This window comes from Pongo pygmaeus, chromosome 7, assembly GCF_028885625.2.
Source record: "Pongo pygmaeus isolate AG05252 chromosome 7, NHGRI_mPonPyg2-v2.0_pri, whole genome shotgun sequence".
NCBI lineage: Eukaryota > Metazoa > Chordata > Mammalia > Primates > Hominidae > Pongo > Pongo pygmaeus.
The window spans coordinates 37972771-37990398 of NC_072380.2; the positions used below are offsets into that span (position 1 = coordinate 37972771).

At 45.4% G+C, this 17628-nt stretch overlaps 1 long non-coding RNA gene across 1 annotated transcript; it reads left to right on the forward strand.

The window, feature by feature from the left end:
* Window positions 1-339: 339 nt before the first annotated feature.
* On the forward strand, window positions 340-16226 carry LOC129042172 (uncharacterized). The gene is made up of 3 exons (XR_008504067.1): window positions 340-756; window positions 9861-9991; window positions 15801-16226. It is a non-coding gene; the product is annotated as an uncharacterized LOC129042172 (long non-coding RNA).
* Window positions 16227-17628: the final 1402 nt, after the last annotated feature.

Sequence of the window (17628 nt, forward strand, 5' to 3'; positions counted from 1 at the left end):
AACCTCCCACCACCACCCTCCCCACCCCACTCCATCTGACCCCTACTGCGGTGTCCTTCCCACCACCGTCACCACCGCTGTCTCTGAGGGGCAGCTGGAAACTGGCATGTTTGTGAAGTTAAAACACATGAAAGGAAGTTGAAAGAAGAAGTTGTCTCAAAGTGGGCCAGCATCCAGGGCTCCTGAGAAGCCACTTTTTCACTGGACTCTGATCAATGGGGCCTTGGCCCGCCTGACTGGGTGGTTCCTCCTCTGCCAAGAGAGAAGTATGTTTCCCCCATTCCGGAACTCAACGCTTTCTTAGGAGATGAACAGAATTCACCTTATTGTTCTAAAAACAGAGTCCCAGGCAATAGGGACAGAGAAACTGGCCCAGCAGGGGCTCTCTGGGCCAACTGAGCAAGGTGACAGGGCCCAGGAAAGGAGCTGTTGGCTGCACAAGGGCAGATGGAGTCAAGGAATCAGTGTTCGTGGGATCCTGGCTGTCCCCACAGTGTCATGGCTGAACTTACAAGAACAGAAGCAAGTGAAGCACAGGTAGCCGGCTGCCTCATGGGGGAAGTATTGATAACGAAGGGACTCAAAGCAGCATAGACATGGGATGCTGAGGGGCCAAGTGAGCAGAGCAGACAGTGAGTGCTGCAAGTCCTCAGAGGGGTCAACAGGAACCCAAGCATCCAGAAAAGGCAGGGACCATGCAGAGGGGTCCGAAAAATGGGACCCTCAGTGGAAAGCACTGAGAAAACCATTATTCAGGTGAGGTTTGGGATAAATTCATTCCCACGAACTCCCCTTTGAAAGGCTCGTTCCTCTAAGCATGGCTTTCAAACCAGTAGCGTCACCATCACCTGGAAGCCCTTTATTTTATTTTATTCTATGTTTTGAGACAGAGTTTTGCTCTCGTCGCCCAGGCTGGAGTGCAATGGCACAATGTCAGCTCACTGCAACCTCTGCCTGTCGGGTTCAAGTGATCATCCTGCCTAGCCTCTCGAGTAGCTGGGATTACAGACATGCACCACCACCCCCAGCTAATTTTTTTTGTATTTTAGTAGAGACAGGGTTTCACCATGTTGTCCAGGCTAGTCTGGAACTCCTGACCTCAGGTGATCCGCCTGCCTTGGCCTCCCAAAGCACTAGGAATTACAGGCGTGAGCCACCGTGCCCAGCCTGGAAGCCCTTTAGAAATGGAGACTCAGTAGAACTGTGGTCACTAGAGGGGTGGGGAGGGCAGGGGTTGGGGAGGGAGAGGTTGGCTAACAGATACAAAGTTATAGCTACATAGGAACTAGCAGGAATAAATCCTAGTGTTCTATAGCAGTGTAGGGTGATGACCATTAACAAGAATGTATTGTGTATTTTCAAATAGCTACAAGAGAGGATTTGGAATGTTCCCAACACAAAGACATGATAAATGTTTGAGGTGATGGATATGCAGATTACCCTGATTTGATCATGACACATTGTATGCAGGTATCAAAATATCACATGGGCCCCATAAATATGCACAATTATTAGGTTGTCAATTAAAAAATACAACTTTTTTTTTTTGAGACAGAGTCTCGCTTTGTCACCCAGGCTAGAATGCAATGGCCCAGGCTCATTGCAGCCTCCACTTCCTGGGTTCAAGCAATTCTTGTGCTTCAGCCTCCCAGGTAGCTGGGACTACAGGCGTGCACCACCGCGCCCAGCTAATTTTTGTATTTCTCATAGAGACGGGGTTTCACCACATTGGCCAGGCTGGTCTCAAACTCCTGGTTTCAAGTGATCTGCCCACCTCAGCCTCCCAAAGTTCTGGGATTACAGGCGTGAGCCACAGTGCCCAGCCGAAAAATAAAACTTGTTAAAAGGGAATGTAGACTCACAGGCCCCATCCCGACCCATGACTCTAAATCTGCATTTTGACAAAATCCCCTGAGTAAAGTTCAAGTATGAGGAGTGCTGCTCTAAATGCCATGGGGAAGAAGCCGCACACAAAAGCCAGGCCTGACCCAATTACCTGGTGCCTGGTAGTCCCAACATGTGTCCACTTTGCTACTACAAGAAACAAGCCAGGTGTGATGGTTCACGCCTGTAATCCCAGTGCTTTGGGAGGCCTGAGGCGGAAGGATTGCTTGAGGCCAGGAGATCAAGGCCAGTGTAGACAACATCCCAAGACCTGATAGCTATTAAAAAAAAAAAAAATTGCCAGGTGCAGTGACGCATGCCTGCAGTCGCAGCTACTCCGGAGCCTGAGGTGGGATGATTGCTTGAGCCCAGGAGGTTGAGGCTGCAGTGAGCTGTGATTGTGCCACTGCACTCCAGCCTGGGAGACAGAGTGAGACCCTGCCCTGTCTCAAAAAAAAGAATAGAGTACGTTTTTTATATGTGTATGTAAAAAACACTGTATATATAATATCCTGCTTTTTTTGCTAACCATTATGTTTTAAGCTTCTTTTTCCATACAGCCTCAGCATTCTGATGTCTGCATGATATTCTTAGGCTATTTCTAATTTTTCTCTATTTTAAATATATATTATGTTTTTTTAAAAATATCATTGTGGCTGGGTGTGGTGGCTCACACCTGTCATCTCCAACACTTTGGGAGGCTGAGGTGGAAGGATCACCTGAGGTCGGGAGTTCGAGACCAGCCTGACCAACATGGAGAAACCCCATCTCTACTAAAAATACAAAAAATAGCCGGGTGTGGTGGCACATGCTTATAATCCCAGCTATTCCGGAGGCTGAGGCAAGAGAATCCCTTGAACCCAGGAGGTGGAGTTTGCGGTGAACAGAGATTATGCCATTGTATTCCAGCCTGGGCAATAAGAGCAAAACTCCATTTAAAAAAAATATATATATATATATAAAGTGTAGAGCCCAGGAGCGGTGGCTCACGCCTGTAATCCCAGCACTTTGGGAGGGCGAGACAGGAGAATCACTGAAGGTCAGGAGTTCAACACCAGCCTGGCCAACATGGTGAAACCTCGTCTCTACTAAAAGTACAAAAAATTAGCCTAGTGTGCTGGCAAGCACCTGTAATCCCAGCTACTCGGGAGGCTGAGGCAGGAGAATTGCTTAAACCCAGGAGGCGGAGGTTGCAGTGAGCAGAGATTTCGCCACTGCACTGCAGCCTGGGTGACAGAGCGAGACTCCATCTCAAAAAAAAAAAAAAAAAAAAACTGTGTATGAGTTTGCTAATTAGTTGGATTTAGAGGTCCTATCTCTAAAAAACTAAAATAAAATAATAAATGCTCCTGGGTCTCCTTTCCTCCCAGGAGACCAGGGTTCCCCATGCCTTCCCTGCCTCGATTCCCTGCATGGCCCCGAACCAGGGCTGGGACGCCTTGGGGCATGGGGCGTGGCAGGACAGCAGGACATTATTGGGCCTGAGCACTTGGGCACGGGCCTGGCCGCAGCTGAAAGGTCCTGGGTGGCCTGCAACGCTTCGCCGCCTGTGCGCTGGAGGGCTCGGGTCACAGGAAGGGGCGAACACCTTGCTCCTGGGGTGTCCCATGTGCAGGTCTTTGTTCCCAGCCAGTGGTTGGAACGTCAGCGCCCCACGCTGAGGAATTCAGTTCGTGACTGAGGCCTCGTGTAATGACCGCTGGCCGCCTTCATTCCAGCAGGCATTCCTTGCCCGCTTGATTCCCCCGCTCCAGACACCCTAACTGTGGGAGGGGCAGCCTCAGAAAGTGATAATTAAAAGCTAATGCTTCCCCTTGTGACTCTGGGCCTCGGGATGTCCCTACAGTGACCCCACCTCCCAAATCCTCATCCTGAACCATCACCTCGTCCCCACCTGGGCTCCCCTGGGCTTCATTAAATGCTCCTGTGGCCTCAATCCAATCGCCCTCCCCATTCTGAAAGTGTAGGAAAGAACGTGGAATAGAACCAAGGGCCCCGGGTTCCCATTCCAGCTCCTCTGCTTCTGTGTGACCATGACAAAGCACTTCCCATATCCATGCCTTGGTTTCCTCCATATAGAATCAAGGGATTGGATAAAATGGATGATCTCTGAGGTCCTTTGCAGCCGTGACTCTCTGTGACTTTATTTCAGAGAATTATCACTGAGCCTAAATGAAATGAGATCATGGATGTTATAAAACATTGAAAACGTTTAAAACTACACACATATATAACACACATAGGAATAAGGAGTCTCCTTTTCTTTTTTAGTTTTATTTATTTTTTTGAGACAGAGTCGTGCTCTGTCACCCAGGCTGGAGTGCAGTGGTGCAATCACCGCTCACTGCAGCTTCAACCTCCTGGGCTCAAGAGATCCTCCCACTTCAGCCTCCCAAGTAGCTGAGACTACAGGCATGTGCTACCACACCTGGCTAACTTTTTGGATTTTTTTGTAGAAACTGGGTTTCTACAAAATGTTGCCCAGGCTGGTCTCAAACTCCTGGCCTCAAGCAGTCCTCCTGCCTTGGCCTCCCAAAGTACTGGGATGACAGGCATGAGCCACCACACCTGGCCAAGAATCTTCTTTGCTCTAATCCCCCATCTTTTCTCTAATACCCCAGCACTATGTGTCCTTCTAGTGTTGCTTTGTTTCATGGTCTGTTTTCCCTGCCAGATTGGGAGCAACATGAGGACAAAATGGAGGTTTTTTTTTTTTTTTTTTTTTGAGACGGCATCTCGCTGTCACCCAGGCTGAAGATCTTGGTTCTCTGCAACCTCCGCCTCCCAGGTTCAAGTGATTCTCCTGCCTCAGCCTCTTGAGTAGCTGGGATTACAGGTGTGCACCACCATGCCCAGCTAATTTTGTATTTTTAGTAGAGACAGGGTTTCATTATGTTGGCCAGGCTGGTCTCAAACTCCTGACCTCAGGTGATCTGCCTGCCTTTACCTCCCAAAGTGCTGGGATTATAGGCATGAGCCACTGTGCCCAGCCTCTATTTTTTAAATCTCCTCTCAATAACTAACACCCACGAAGCTGCTCAGTAATGTTGACTCAGGGACAGACTGATAACCCCCTTGGCTGCTCATTCATTTAAATGGACTTGTAAGAAGCTTAACAGAAAAGTAGTTACCTTTGCTTCTTAGGAGGGGAAGGGAAAGAACCTCTTTTAAATATATCTTACTTCTTTCAAGGAAAAAAAGTAGTTTGGCCCCTCAAAATTAGTTGGATTTGGAAATTCAAATGAAATTTTTAATACTGCCTTGCAAATAAACACATATCAACATGCCCAAGGATTAATTCCATTCCCCAGGCTCTTCTTAAGTATATTGTGTGCTGAATGCCAAGCCTCCACTCAATAGTAAGAGAACACAGAAGAGATACTATAAAGTACTAAAATTTTTAAAGCAAACATAGCAGGACTTAGATATCAAAATAAATATTGTCCCATTCAAAATGTCCCTTTGGAAGGACATACACTCATTCTAATATGTTGCCTTGCTCAAAACTCTTTGGAATGTTTTGAAAGCTATCTTTAAACCATCAGATTTTTAATTGACAATTACAAATCTTTATGTGGTGATTAGCAGGGGAAATGTCTCTCCTGAAGCCAGCCCTGGTGAATAAGCTGGATGATCAGGCTTATTCAGTCAGGTCAAAAATCTAAACAATGTGTGTCTTATAATGAAGTTCTTAACGAGCACATGAGAATCGTGTGTAGCCTTCCAACATGAATACGCTGAAGGGCTTCTTTCTCTGAGTTGCATAGGTTCAGCTGTGTCTGTAAAAATCAGTCTCTTGACAGATCTTCTTCTATCCTGGTCCCACTCTCCACCTCCCAACCCCCATCATCTATTCTGAACACTATAGCCAAAAGATCTTTTAGAAACAGAAGTTGCTCATTGGTTTGAAAGCCCATGAGAGCTCCCATCTCATTTGGAGGAGTGGCCAAAATCCACAGGGTGGCTTCTAAGACCTAGCTCCCTGCGCCCTCTCCAATCTCCTCCCACCCCACCGTCTCCTTCAGCAGCTTTGGCTTCAGCCACATGGCCTCCCTGCCATTACTCAAACACACTAGGATGCTCCTGTTTAGGGTCATTCTCTAGCTGTCCTCCGTTTGGAAACTTCTCTTCCAGAAATCTTCTTGGCCAGCCCCATCATTTCCTTTATGTTTTTGGTAAATTATCACCTTCTCAACGAGACATACTCTAACTTTCTATTTAATACCTCTATTAATAGTGCCTTCTTTTTCATAATGTCTTCTGCTTAATACCTTCCATTTAATAACTTCCATTTAATAACACACAGACACGCATGGACACACTCACTCCTTAGCCCCAGGACCCTGGCCTTCTTTTCATTTCTTCCCTGGTGCTTATCACCTTCTACCATAATATCTAATTTATCTAATATTATTTATAGTATATCTTTTTGTCTGTATGCTCCTGTGAGAACAAAGCTCAGGAAGGCCAGTATCTTTGTCTGTTTAATTGAATCTCGAAAGCCTAGAACAGGCGCGTAGCTGGTACTCAATAAAAACATGTTGAATTGAATTGGATTGGATTTCATTGAATTGAATTGGCTTGAATTGCATTGCACTGTGTTGAATAAGTCCCAACTTATATAAAGTATACTCCCTGCCTTCCAGTTGCTTGTATATCTGATTGAGAGAACTAGTGACATACACATGAAAGTGACTGAGCAGTACACAGCAGTTCAGGACTAAGTGGAACTTGCAGTGATGCTGCAGGAATCCTGGACGGATGAGTGCCGGCTGGAGGAGGAGAAAGAACCTGAGCTGAGCCTCCCATCTAGTCAAGCAAACCCTCTCCTTGTCCCCAGCATAGGCCCTGTTGTTCTGCTCACGCTGGCCCTCTGCCTGAAGTCCCCCACCTTTCCTGCCCACTTACCTAAATGCTATCCACCCAAGTCCCCTTCCTCCTCACCACTTTCCCTGATTACTCCAGCCCTCCCCGAGCCCCTGTAGCTCCTATATTTTGTTTCAGATCATTTAGCCTTTACATAGAACTGTTCTGTGTGTGTGCATGTCATTTCCCCAGCTAAGAACTACATCTTTTACTTCTCTCTTCTAAATAGGGCCAAGGGCTGGGCACAGTGGCTCATGCCTATAATCTCTGCACTTTGGGAGGCCGAGGCGGGCAGATCACCTGAGGTCAGGAGTTCAAGACCAGTCTGGCCAACATGGTGAAACCCCATCTCTACTAAAAATACAAAAAAATTAACCAGGTGTGGTGGTGTATGCCTGTAGTCCCAGCTACTCAGGAGGCAGAGGCAGGAGAATCACCTGAACCTGGGAGACAGAGGTTGCAGTGAGCTGAGATCGCACCACTGCAATCCAGCCTGGGTGACAGAACAAGACTCCATCTCAAAAAATAAATAAATAAATAAATAGTGACAATAAAAAATAAATAAATAGTGCAGAGAAAAGAGGAAGGTGGCTTTCCAGGAGGTAAATCTCAAAAACAAAGATACCATGGTGTGAACTGCCATGATGAGTTTACAAATATGACACCAGTACTTCTCAGCCCAAGCTGAGGCTTGTATCACCTGAAGAGCTTTTCCCAAATATCTCTGGCTGGGCACAGTGGCTTAACCTTGTAATCCCAGTACTTTGAGAGGCTGAGGGGGTGGATCGCTCGAGCCCAGGAATTCAAGACCAGCCTGGGCAACATGGCAAAATCCTACCTCTACTAAAAATACAAAAATTAGTCGGGCATGGTGGCAAGTGCCTGTAGTCCCAGCTACTCAGGAGGCTAAGGTGGGGGGATCAATTGAGCCTGGGAGGTAGAGGCTGCAGTGAGCTGTGATTGTGCCACTGCACTCCAGCCTGGGTAACAAAGCAAGACCCTGTCTCAAAAAAAAACCCCTGGCTGGGCACAGTGGCTCATGACTGCAATCCCAGCACTTTGGGAGGCAGAGGGAGGATCACTTGAGCCCAGGAGTTCAAGACCAGCCTGGGCAACAAAGCAAGACCCTATCTCTACAAAAAAAATTACAAATTAGCCAAGTGTGGTGGTGTACGTCTGTAGTCCCGGCTACTCAAGAGGCTGAGGTGGGAGGACTGTTTGAGCCCAAGAATTCAAGGCTGCAGTGAGCTAAAATGAGACCACTGCACTCCAGCCTCAGCGACAGAATGAGACCCCGACTCAAAAAAAAAAAAAAAAACCTCCTTGTGGGGGCCTTACCCCAGACCAATGTTATCAGAATATCAGGGAATGTGGCCCAGACATCACCAAGTGATTCAAATGTGTAGCTGGAATTAAGAACAACCATTGTATTAGAGAAAACATAAGGAGGCCAGGCATGGTGGCTCATGCCTGTAATCCCAGCACTTTGGGAGGCCCAGGCAGGTGGATCACTTGAGGCCAGGAGTTCGAGGCCAACATGGGTAACATATCAAAACCCCGTCTCTACTAAAAAATACAAAAATTAGCCGGGCATGGTGGCCCGCAGCTGTAGTCCCAGCTACTCGGGAGGCTGAGAGACAAGAATCACTTGAACCTGGGAGGCAAAGTTGCAGTGAGCTGAGACTGTGCCACTGCACTCCAGCCTGGGTGGCAGAGCAAGACCCCCAGCCTGGGTGACAGAGCAAGATCCTGCCTCAAAAAAAACAAAAGAATAAAGGGGTATATGAGAAATTGGGAAGCCAGCCTAAAATGCTGTAGTTGTGACTATCCCTCCATTCCATTTTGTTCCTACGAGTTTGTCATGGGAATTTGTCTTTGTCAGGGTAGCCTGGACGGATCAACTGTGGACAGATGTGACCACCCTCTGCCTAATGCTATAATGAGTAGCAAGAGGTTAGAGAAGCTATGGAGAGAGCAGACAGCACCAACAAATGTGGCCAAAACCAGGGGTCATATGCACCCATGGAATGCAGAAATGTTTGGGAAAACTAGAGGACTAGTTTAGACCACTTGACAATTTTTGTTGCAATTTCTCCCCTTCCTTGGTTGTTAGCACTCAGGTTACTCTCTCAGGCCTGCCCAGCAGAAGAGCTAAGAAGTGTGTAAATTATCTTGACGTTACTCTTTCAGGAATTCCTGGCTAATTCCTTACACTCCTCCTCCCTCTACATCCTGGGAAACTGAGCAGAAGTTGAATCTTCTCTCTTAAATGTAACCTGGCTCACGTGCACTGAAGAGCATGCAAGAAACTTGAGTGACAGAATTAGCTGGGCGTGGTGGTGGGTGCCTGTAGTCCCAGCTACTCGGGAGGCTGAGGCAGGAGAATCACTTGAACCCGGGAGGCAGTGAGCTGAGATCGCGCTGCTGCACTCCAGCCTGGGCGACAGAGCGAGACTCCATCTCAAAAAAAAAGAAACTTGAGTGACAGAAGTCCTCATCCTAGTCTGGTCTGTAGATGTCCTCTGCTCCATCTCTCTTCTCCTCCCTCCTTTATGAAAAAACTTACAGAGACAAACCAAGAAACTAAGCAGCACTTCCCATTGGTTGACTTCAGAGGCACCTGTGCAGACCAGTCCTCTCCTCCCACCGCCCTGACTGCACTCTCACACATGAAATATCAATATCACTATTAAAATACAAACATCACTCTTCCCCCACTGACACAGCTAGAGATGGGGCTGAAAAGCCAAGCCCCTCTGAGAAATGAAACGGGGCTTAAATTCAGAGTGAGATGGAAAAAACTGAGATGAAAACTTTCCCTGCCAGCAGGATCTGCTTATTTGGGAATGGTGGGAAGGGAAGGGAAGGGAGGGTGGGAAGGGCAGGGAAAAGGAACATAAAGGAAAATACGTTGGCACCTAGTAGCTGAAGGAGGGAGAGAAGGGTGTGCCAGGGAACGAGGGGGCGGGTGTGGAAAGACGAGGCCTGGGTGCTGATGACAGCCTTCCCTGACTCCACCAGCTTGCCAAGACCCAGCCCTAGATCCCAGAGGGGTCACAGCTGAGGTCCCCCCTCTGGAGGCCACTACCTTTCATTTTCTTGCTCCCCAGTCTCTGTGCCCAGAATCACTGTCTGCCAGGCTCTGGCCAACTTGTAGCCTCTCCGTGCTGAAAACGACCCGCTAAAAAAGCCAAGTGGGAAGGACCCAGCACACAGCCGTGAACCACATATACACCAAGAGGTAACTCTAAACTCCAGAGCTGGGCCCAGGAGGAGGGGAAGGGTGGAGGGGGGATGAGGTTTTTCCACTTCCATTCGCAACTGTCAGGCGGGTGATTAATGACCAACAGGTTTGGAATCGCCTCTATTGCCAGATCAGTATTGTTGCCCCTGACAGCTAATGAGGTTGGACAGGCTTCTCCACACTGAGCTTTACGGGCCTGCTCCCTCCCCTGCAGAGCTCACAAGCCCTGCCAGCTTTCGTGCACTGGAATGTTCGAGCCCCACCCCCCTTCATTCCTCCAACACCATCTCCCCACAGCTCCCTGAACCACCATCTCACCACAGAATCTTGCCCATCCGCCAAGGAAGCTGGGTAGTGAGGCTTCAAGCCCCAGCCTGCTCAGAGATACCCACCTGTCACACCCACATCCCCAAAAGCCCCTTTCCCATTCCCACTGGAGCTTGAGCAATGGGGCTGGAAGGAAGGAAAAAGAACCAAAGCGAACACTTCAGCCCTTGGGTTTAAGATGACAGAAGGATGTCTGAACACTTGCTTTGGACGGTCTGGCCAGCAAGTTTAACAAGGCCATTCCACAGCCAGCTGTAAAATTCAAGAAGTATTTTATACACTCACGGCTTCAATCTGGCAGATGTGCTAAGGGGGTGAGGATGGAGGAGTGAGAGAACTTGGGAAAGGTGATTTAATAACAGTTAACAATGATTTTTAACCAACCACCTTACACCTAGATACACAAAGCCAGGTGTCAATGCAGAAATCAACCTGGTCCTAGGTCTAAGGGTAAGGAAATACTGGCTTTGTTTTCTGCTCTCTTACAAATAATATTTACCTTTGTGCTAGTTCACATCTTGATACGGTTAAGCACGTTTGCCTGTGGTTTAATATTTGAAGGAGTTGGAGCAACATAATAAGCAAACAGCATAAAAAGCCCAGAAAGACCCCCTCAGCTTAAAAATCTATTACTTTTCAGTGTGATATAAATGTATTTTGCTTCTGCTCAGAGCAATTTCCTAGTTTACTCTTATTAAACCAGAAGACGGCTTAGCAGAGTTCTTGATTTATGAAACACATACTAGATTCATTAAAACCTTAAAAGATTTAATACATTTTATCAGGACATTAAATCTGTGCAGGGTTTTTAAATCAAATACCTGCCATATTTCATCCCCCACACCCTGCACACTTACTTAAGAACACTAAAATGTGGACTGACAAACATTATGGGTGTTTCAGGCCTGATTTCTAAGTGGCAGTAAAGTCCTCCCCTCCAGGATTTATAGCCTGGCTTCTCCCCAAGTCTGGTCTTCCAAAGAACAACTGACTCTCCTCTTTAGAATTTGGTTCGGTAGGATGAGCTGAGATCTACATTTCACACACATATGCACACACATTTCTTCCTTTCCCATTGCATAGCCAACGTTCCTATTCTCATGGGTTCTCTAGGGCCCCACCCTTCAACACCACTCACCCATCTTCTATCTTCTTCCAGAACTCCTACTGGCCTCTGCTTCCATGCAGACACACTCCTAACATCTCCTTCTCTCCCTCCCTACTCCCCTAACTCTTAGCCCATACAGAACTGCACCCATGGAACACCTGCCATGCTTTGGGAAGCAAAGCAAAGCAAAGCCCTCTTATTCTTAATCCCTTCCTTTTTAAGTCTATCCACACCACAGTGGTTCTCAGCGGGGGTCAAATTTGTCTCACACACACACAACTGGGGACATTTGGCAACGCCTGAAGACATATTTGGTTGTCACAACGAGGTGGGGGTGTTGCTACCAGCATCTAGGGATAGAGGCCAGAGAATCTGCTAAACATCCTACAATGCACAAGCCAGCCCCTCTACCCCACATCGTGGAAAAAAGAGAGAAAAAGAAAGAATGAAAGAAGAGAAGGAAGGGCCAGGCATGGTGGCTCACACCTGTGATCCCGGCACTTTGGAAGGCCAAGGCAGGAGGATTGCTCGAGGCCAGGAGTTTGAGACCTGCCCTGGATAACACAGTGAGAACTCATCTCTACAGAAATAAAGCCGGGCATGGTGGCGTGCACCTGTAATCCTAGCTACTCAGGAGGCCGAGACAGGATGATCACTTGAGCCCAGGAGTTCAAGGCTGCAGTGAGCTACGATTGTGCCACTGCACTCCAGCCTGAGTGAGAGAGTGAGACCCTGGATCTCAACTAAGTAAATAAAATAAAAGAGAGAGGGGGAAGGAAGAAAGCGAGGGAGGGAGGGAGTGAGAGAGAGGGAGGGAGGAAGGAAGGAAGGGAGGAAGGGAGGGAGGGAGGGACGGGGAGGGAGACTGTGAGTGTCTAGAACCTTACCAGGCATAAGTGGTCTCCTCTACTCTCCTTCATTGCTTTCACACTTAGGATTGTGGCTCATAGATAATAGTTGTTTCAACAAATGTTTACAGAGTCAAACTAAATCTCTGTCCTAACACACTGACATTTTCCAAAATCACAAATGTAAGGGGAAAAAAATATTTGATTTACAATCAGTTGATCTGCCTGTGACCTTGAGGAATGGCTGAAGCCCTCTCTCCTGTGTGTCCTTATCTGTGAAGTGGAGTTGTGGGGCTATTATCCTCATGGACTATTACGAGCATTCAATGAGCTGGTGTAACCGACAGCGCTTTTACATTCTAAAAGGTCATGGGATGTTTATTATTTTTGTTGACAAACACTTATTGAGTGTTTATTGTATGCCAGGAATTATGTTAGACCCTCGGGGGGTGGGACAGGTACAAAGATGAATAGACGAAGCTCCTGCCCTCACAGATCTTAGTCTTGTAAGAAGCACAGACAAAAACTAGAATGTTTCAGTGTATTATAATGAGTGTCATATGACAAGAATGCACAGGATATTGTGGACACAGAGAAGAAACACCTAGAAAGATCTTGAAAGATGAATAAGGCCGGGCACAGTGGCTCATGTCTGTAATCCCAGCACTTTGGGAGGCCTAGGTGGCTGGATCACTTGAGGTCAGGAATTTGAGACTAGCCTGGCCAATATGGTGTAAACCCCGTCTCTACTAAAAATACAAAAATTAGGCAGGCATGGTGGCACATGCCTATAATCCCAGCTACTCGGGGTGCTGAGGCAGGAAAATCACTTGAACCCAGGAGGCGGAGGTCTCAGTGAGCTGAGATTGTGCCACTACACTCCATCCTGGCCTGGGCGACAGAGAAAAAAAAAAAGAAAAAGAAAAAGAAAAAAAGAAAGAAAGACAGATGAATAAGAGCTGGTCTAGCAAAATCAAAAAAAATGCAGAATAAGATCATAAAAGCTGCAGGTATAGGTAGGGGATCACATCATTAAAAATCTTATATGAAAAGTTAAGAGGATTTGAACTTTTTTCGGTAGGAAACCTATTATGGTGTTTTTAAGCAGAAAAGGTATCCATCAAAGAACACGTGGGGGGTACACTGCGGACAACACACTGATTTAAGGGTAAATGGAAGGTGGGGGTGAGGAGATGGCTAACATTAGATTATTACAATAATCCAGGTGATAAAGCCCTGAACTGCCTGGAGAGGAAAGCACAGGGTCAAGGAATAACTACGATGGATGGAGAAGATTAAAGACAGTGGCTGAGTGTCTAGCCTGGATGGCTGAGTGAATCGTGGTGTCTTTAGTGGGAGGAGGATGTTTGAAGGGAACTATGAGTTCCGTTTTAGAGATGATCTGTTTCTCCCTGTCCAAAATCCAAAGAAATGGTATTCTAGTGTGTAGCTTGTGGTTATCAATATGCATTTAGGAGCATCACCAGCGACCACATAATTAGAATATGGAGAACACAAGAGGCCTTCCAGAAAGAGACGATAGAGAAAAGAAGAGCAGTAGGGGCCGGGCATGGTGGCTCACCCCCATAATCCCAGCACTTTGGGAGGTGGAGGTGGGTGGATCACTTGAGGTCAGGCATTCAAGACCAGCCTGGCCAACATGGCGAAATCTCGTCTCTACTAAAAATACAAAAATTAGCCGGTCATGGTGGTGGGCACCTGTAATCCCAGCTACTCAGGAGACTGAGGCAGGAGAATCACTGGAACCCAGGAGGCAGAGGTTGCAGTGAGCCAAGATTACACCATTGCACTCCAGCCTGGGTGAAAAGAGCGAAACTCCATCACAAAAAAAATAAAGAAAGAAAAAAAAGAAAAGGAAAGAAGAGCAGTAGGTCAAGGACACAAGGACAGAGTTGTGAGGAATAGTTGAGGATGAGCTCAGCTAGAGATTAAAAATAGGAACATTCGGACAAGTAGACGGAAACCCAGAACGGAGTGAGTGATTCACAGAGGCCAAGGGAGGAAGAATCTAAGAATTCAGGGGATAAATCAATAGCACCACGTGCATCAGAGAAAGCGATTAAAGGGTTAAGAACAAAGGACTGGAAACTGAGGAAGTAACGACATCAAGTGTAGGCTACTTTTTCAAGAAACTTTGCTCAAAGGGAAGGAGACAAATCAGGTAAGAACTAGAGGCTTACATAGGATCAACGAAGAGGCTTAGAGGGAAGGGCGTGGAGAAATTGCACAAGATTATAGGCTGTGGCTGAAGAACTGGTAGAAAGAGGAGATAATTAAAGGCTCTAGGTCCCTGAGAAAGAGGAGGGATGTGATTAAGAAACCAGGTGAAAAAAGATTGGCCTAGAATAAACATGGGTTACCTTATCCTCTGAGACTCACATCGCCGTATACAAGGTATCTCTTATGTACAGCAAAAGAGAAGTCTATCAATGACATAGAGAGATGTGCAGATAAATATATGTAGATAAAATTTCATACAATCTTTTAAAAAAATTCCTGTTACTCTAAGTTCAGAGTTGGAGGGTTAGAGATGTCAAAGGAAAGGTCATCCCAGGCAAATCAGGCCAAGCCAAAATGCAACTGCCAGGCTTGTTGGAACACAATCTCAGGGTCAAAGGCTACTCTTCTCATCACCCCTCAAATGCAGTAGGAACCTTAGCCAAGCCCCCTTTCTGAAGACTTCTTCTCCTTGGACTTCTCTACAAGTAAAATAAATGAGTTGGATTAAAATCATAGGCAATAACCTATCTGTCCGTCAACCGGTGAGTGGATAAACAAATTGTTGTATAGCTACACAATGAAACACTACACAGCAATAAAAAGGAATGAACTCTTGATAGACTCAACAACATGGATGAATCTCAAAATAATTATTCTGGGTTTTCAAAAAAGCCAGACCCTCCCCCACAAAAAAGGGTACATACTATACAATTCCATGCATATAAAATTCTACAAAATGCACACTAATCTAGAGTGGCAAAAGCAGATCAGTGGTCTTTTGAGAATCGAAAAGAGGGTGTCCCAAAGAGGGGTAAGAGGGAGAGATTACAAAAAGGCATGGGGAAATTTGGGGCCATGATGCATGTGTTCATTATACTGATTGTGGTAATGCCTTCACAGGTATTTGCAAGTCAAAATGTAAATTGTAGACTTTATGAACAGTTTATTACATGTCAATTATATCTCAATAAAGCTGTAAAAATGTGTAATCACAAAAGGACCTTTAGGTGCCTTCTAGCTGACTTTCAACTCAATTTTTTTCCTGATGGCTCTTTGATCCCTTTACCCAATTGCCTTGAAGAAACATCATTAGCCCCAAGCAAATATGCTTTTGTTCTTGGAAGGCACCAATCCTGGTTTTTGCAACTGAAAAAAAGAAAAGAGGAAAAATTTCTGAGCCCCCTTAATAACTAAGGATACAGTTCACTCCTCTTCCCATAAGCTCACCAAAATCTTACTGGAATAAAATGTTCTGAAAGATTATTTCTATTCCCTGTTTTAGGGCCTAAAGTAAAAAAGATAAACTTTAAATCAAACAGAAACTTTTTCCAGCAACTTCCACTCTTGTGATACTGAACTGAACTGAAGCAGAAGATTTTAAGAGTTGCCTGAATCCTGTGGAGTTAACCTGGTTATTGACTTAAAAAGTCTAATTGTGAAATTGACTTAAAAATCCCTAATTGTGAAAGAAGGGGTCTCTTCTCTCTTTGGAATGGCACTCTCACTAACAATTTTCTTGATAAGAGGACCCAACAAACAGCAATAGAAATAGAAAACTATGGATTGCTAGGTGAGAGTATTTTTAACCTGCTTCAACCTACAACTGCAAAACGAACTGGCCCAATTTAATTAGAAAAATTTCACAATTTCTGACCACTGATCTACATTACTGAAAGGTTACATGTGAAATAAATGTGGGGGGTGTGTGTGTGTTTATGTGTGAAATTGAATCATTTTCTAACTCATTCACTATAAAAAAGAGATAGACTTGGGATCATTTGAACTCTGCCTTTGCAATTTATCATCTTTGTGATCTTAGACAATCTCTTAAGTTCTCTCAGCTTCAACTTTCTCCTCTAAAATGGAGTTGAACTCAAAGGGCTGACCTAAAGATTACATAAAATGAGAAAAGGTAAGGTACTGGGGCTGATACATAGACAGTATTCAATAAAGCTTTATGAAATCTGTATTGTAAATATCCATTGAGGTATAACTTCAGAAGCCTTTATCTATTCTTCTGATAAGCCTTCATTTGGTTATTATTTAATACCATACAACTTAAAGTTTATCATTCTCTCACCCTGTGTCACATTAATAATCTGCAATGATAACCCACAAACATGCAAGAATACATTAAGGGAATTTGCTATTTAAAACAGCAACAGCTAACACTTGGTGAACACTTAAAATGTACCAAATGTTGTATATGCTTTTCACAACAGTCCTATAAGTTTCATACCATTATTACTTTAATTTTATAGATGAAGAAACTGAGGCAGGGATAGATTATTTTTCCAATGTTACAGAATAAGAGGCAGGCTCCAGGATTTAAACAAGGCAGACTGACTGTGAAGTGTCTGAGCTAAATCACTACTCTATACTGCGAGGTTTTTTAAAAAATAAAATTTTAGCCAAGCGCAGTGGCTCACGCCTGTAATCCCAGCACTTTGGGAGCCCAAGGCATGTGGATCACTTGAGGTCAAGAGTTCAATATCAGCCTGACCAACATGGTGAAACCCCATCTCTACTAAAAATACAAAAAATTAGCCAGTCGCGGTGGCATGCATCTGTAGCCCCAGCTACTCGGGAGGCTGAGGCAGGAGAATCGCTTGAACCCGGGAGGCAAAGGTTGCAGAGCCGAGATTGCGCCACTGCAGTCCAGCCTGGGTGACAGAGCAAGACAGGAAGGAAGGAAGGAAGGAAGGAAGGAGAAAAAGAAATCGTAAAAATTTTTGTTAAACAAATCATCACAAATGTATCTGCTGGGTAACATAAAAATCACAGGTCTCTTAAGAAAGAGATTTTCAGAAGTACTAGATCATCATGTACCAGTACATCATGAAGTCCACCCCCCTGCCTTTAGGCACGTCCACAACTAAATAACTCAGGTCTGGTAAAATGACTCCTAAGAACAAAATCCCAAAACTTCTACCCACAATTCACTCCAAAGTTTAATGTGAGGAAATTTTTGTGTTTTTATTATTTTTAATTGACACATAATAATATACATATTTACGGGAAGGGGAGGGGAGACAGGGGTTACCAGAGGTTGGTTAAAGGAAATTCTTAAATTACAAGTAATTTAAATACTTGATGCAGCAGGCTAGCCC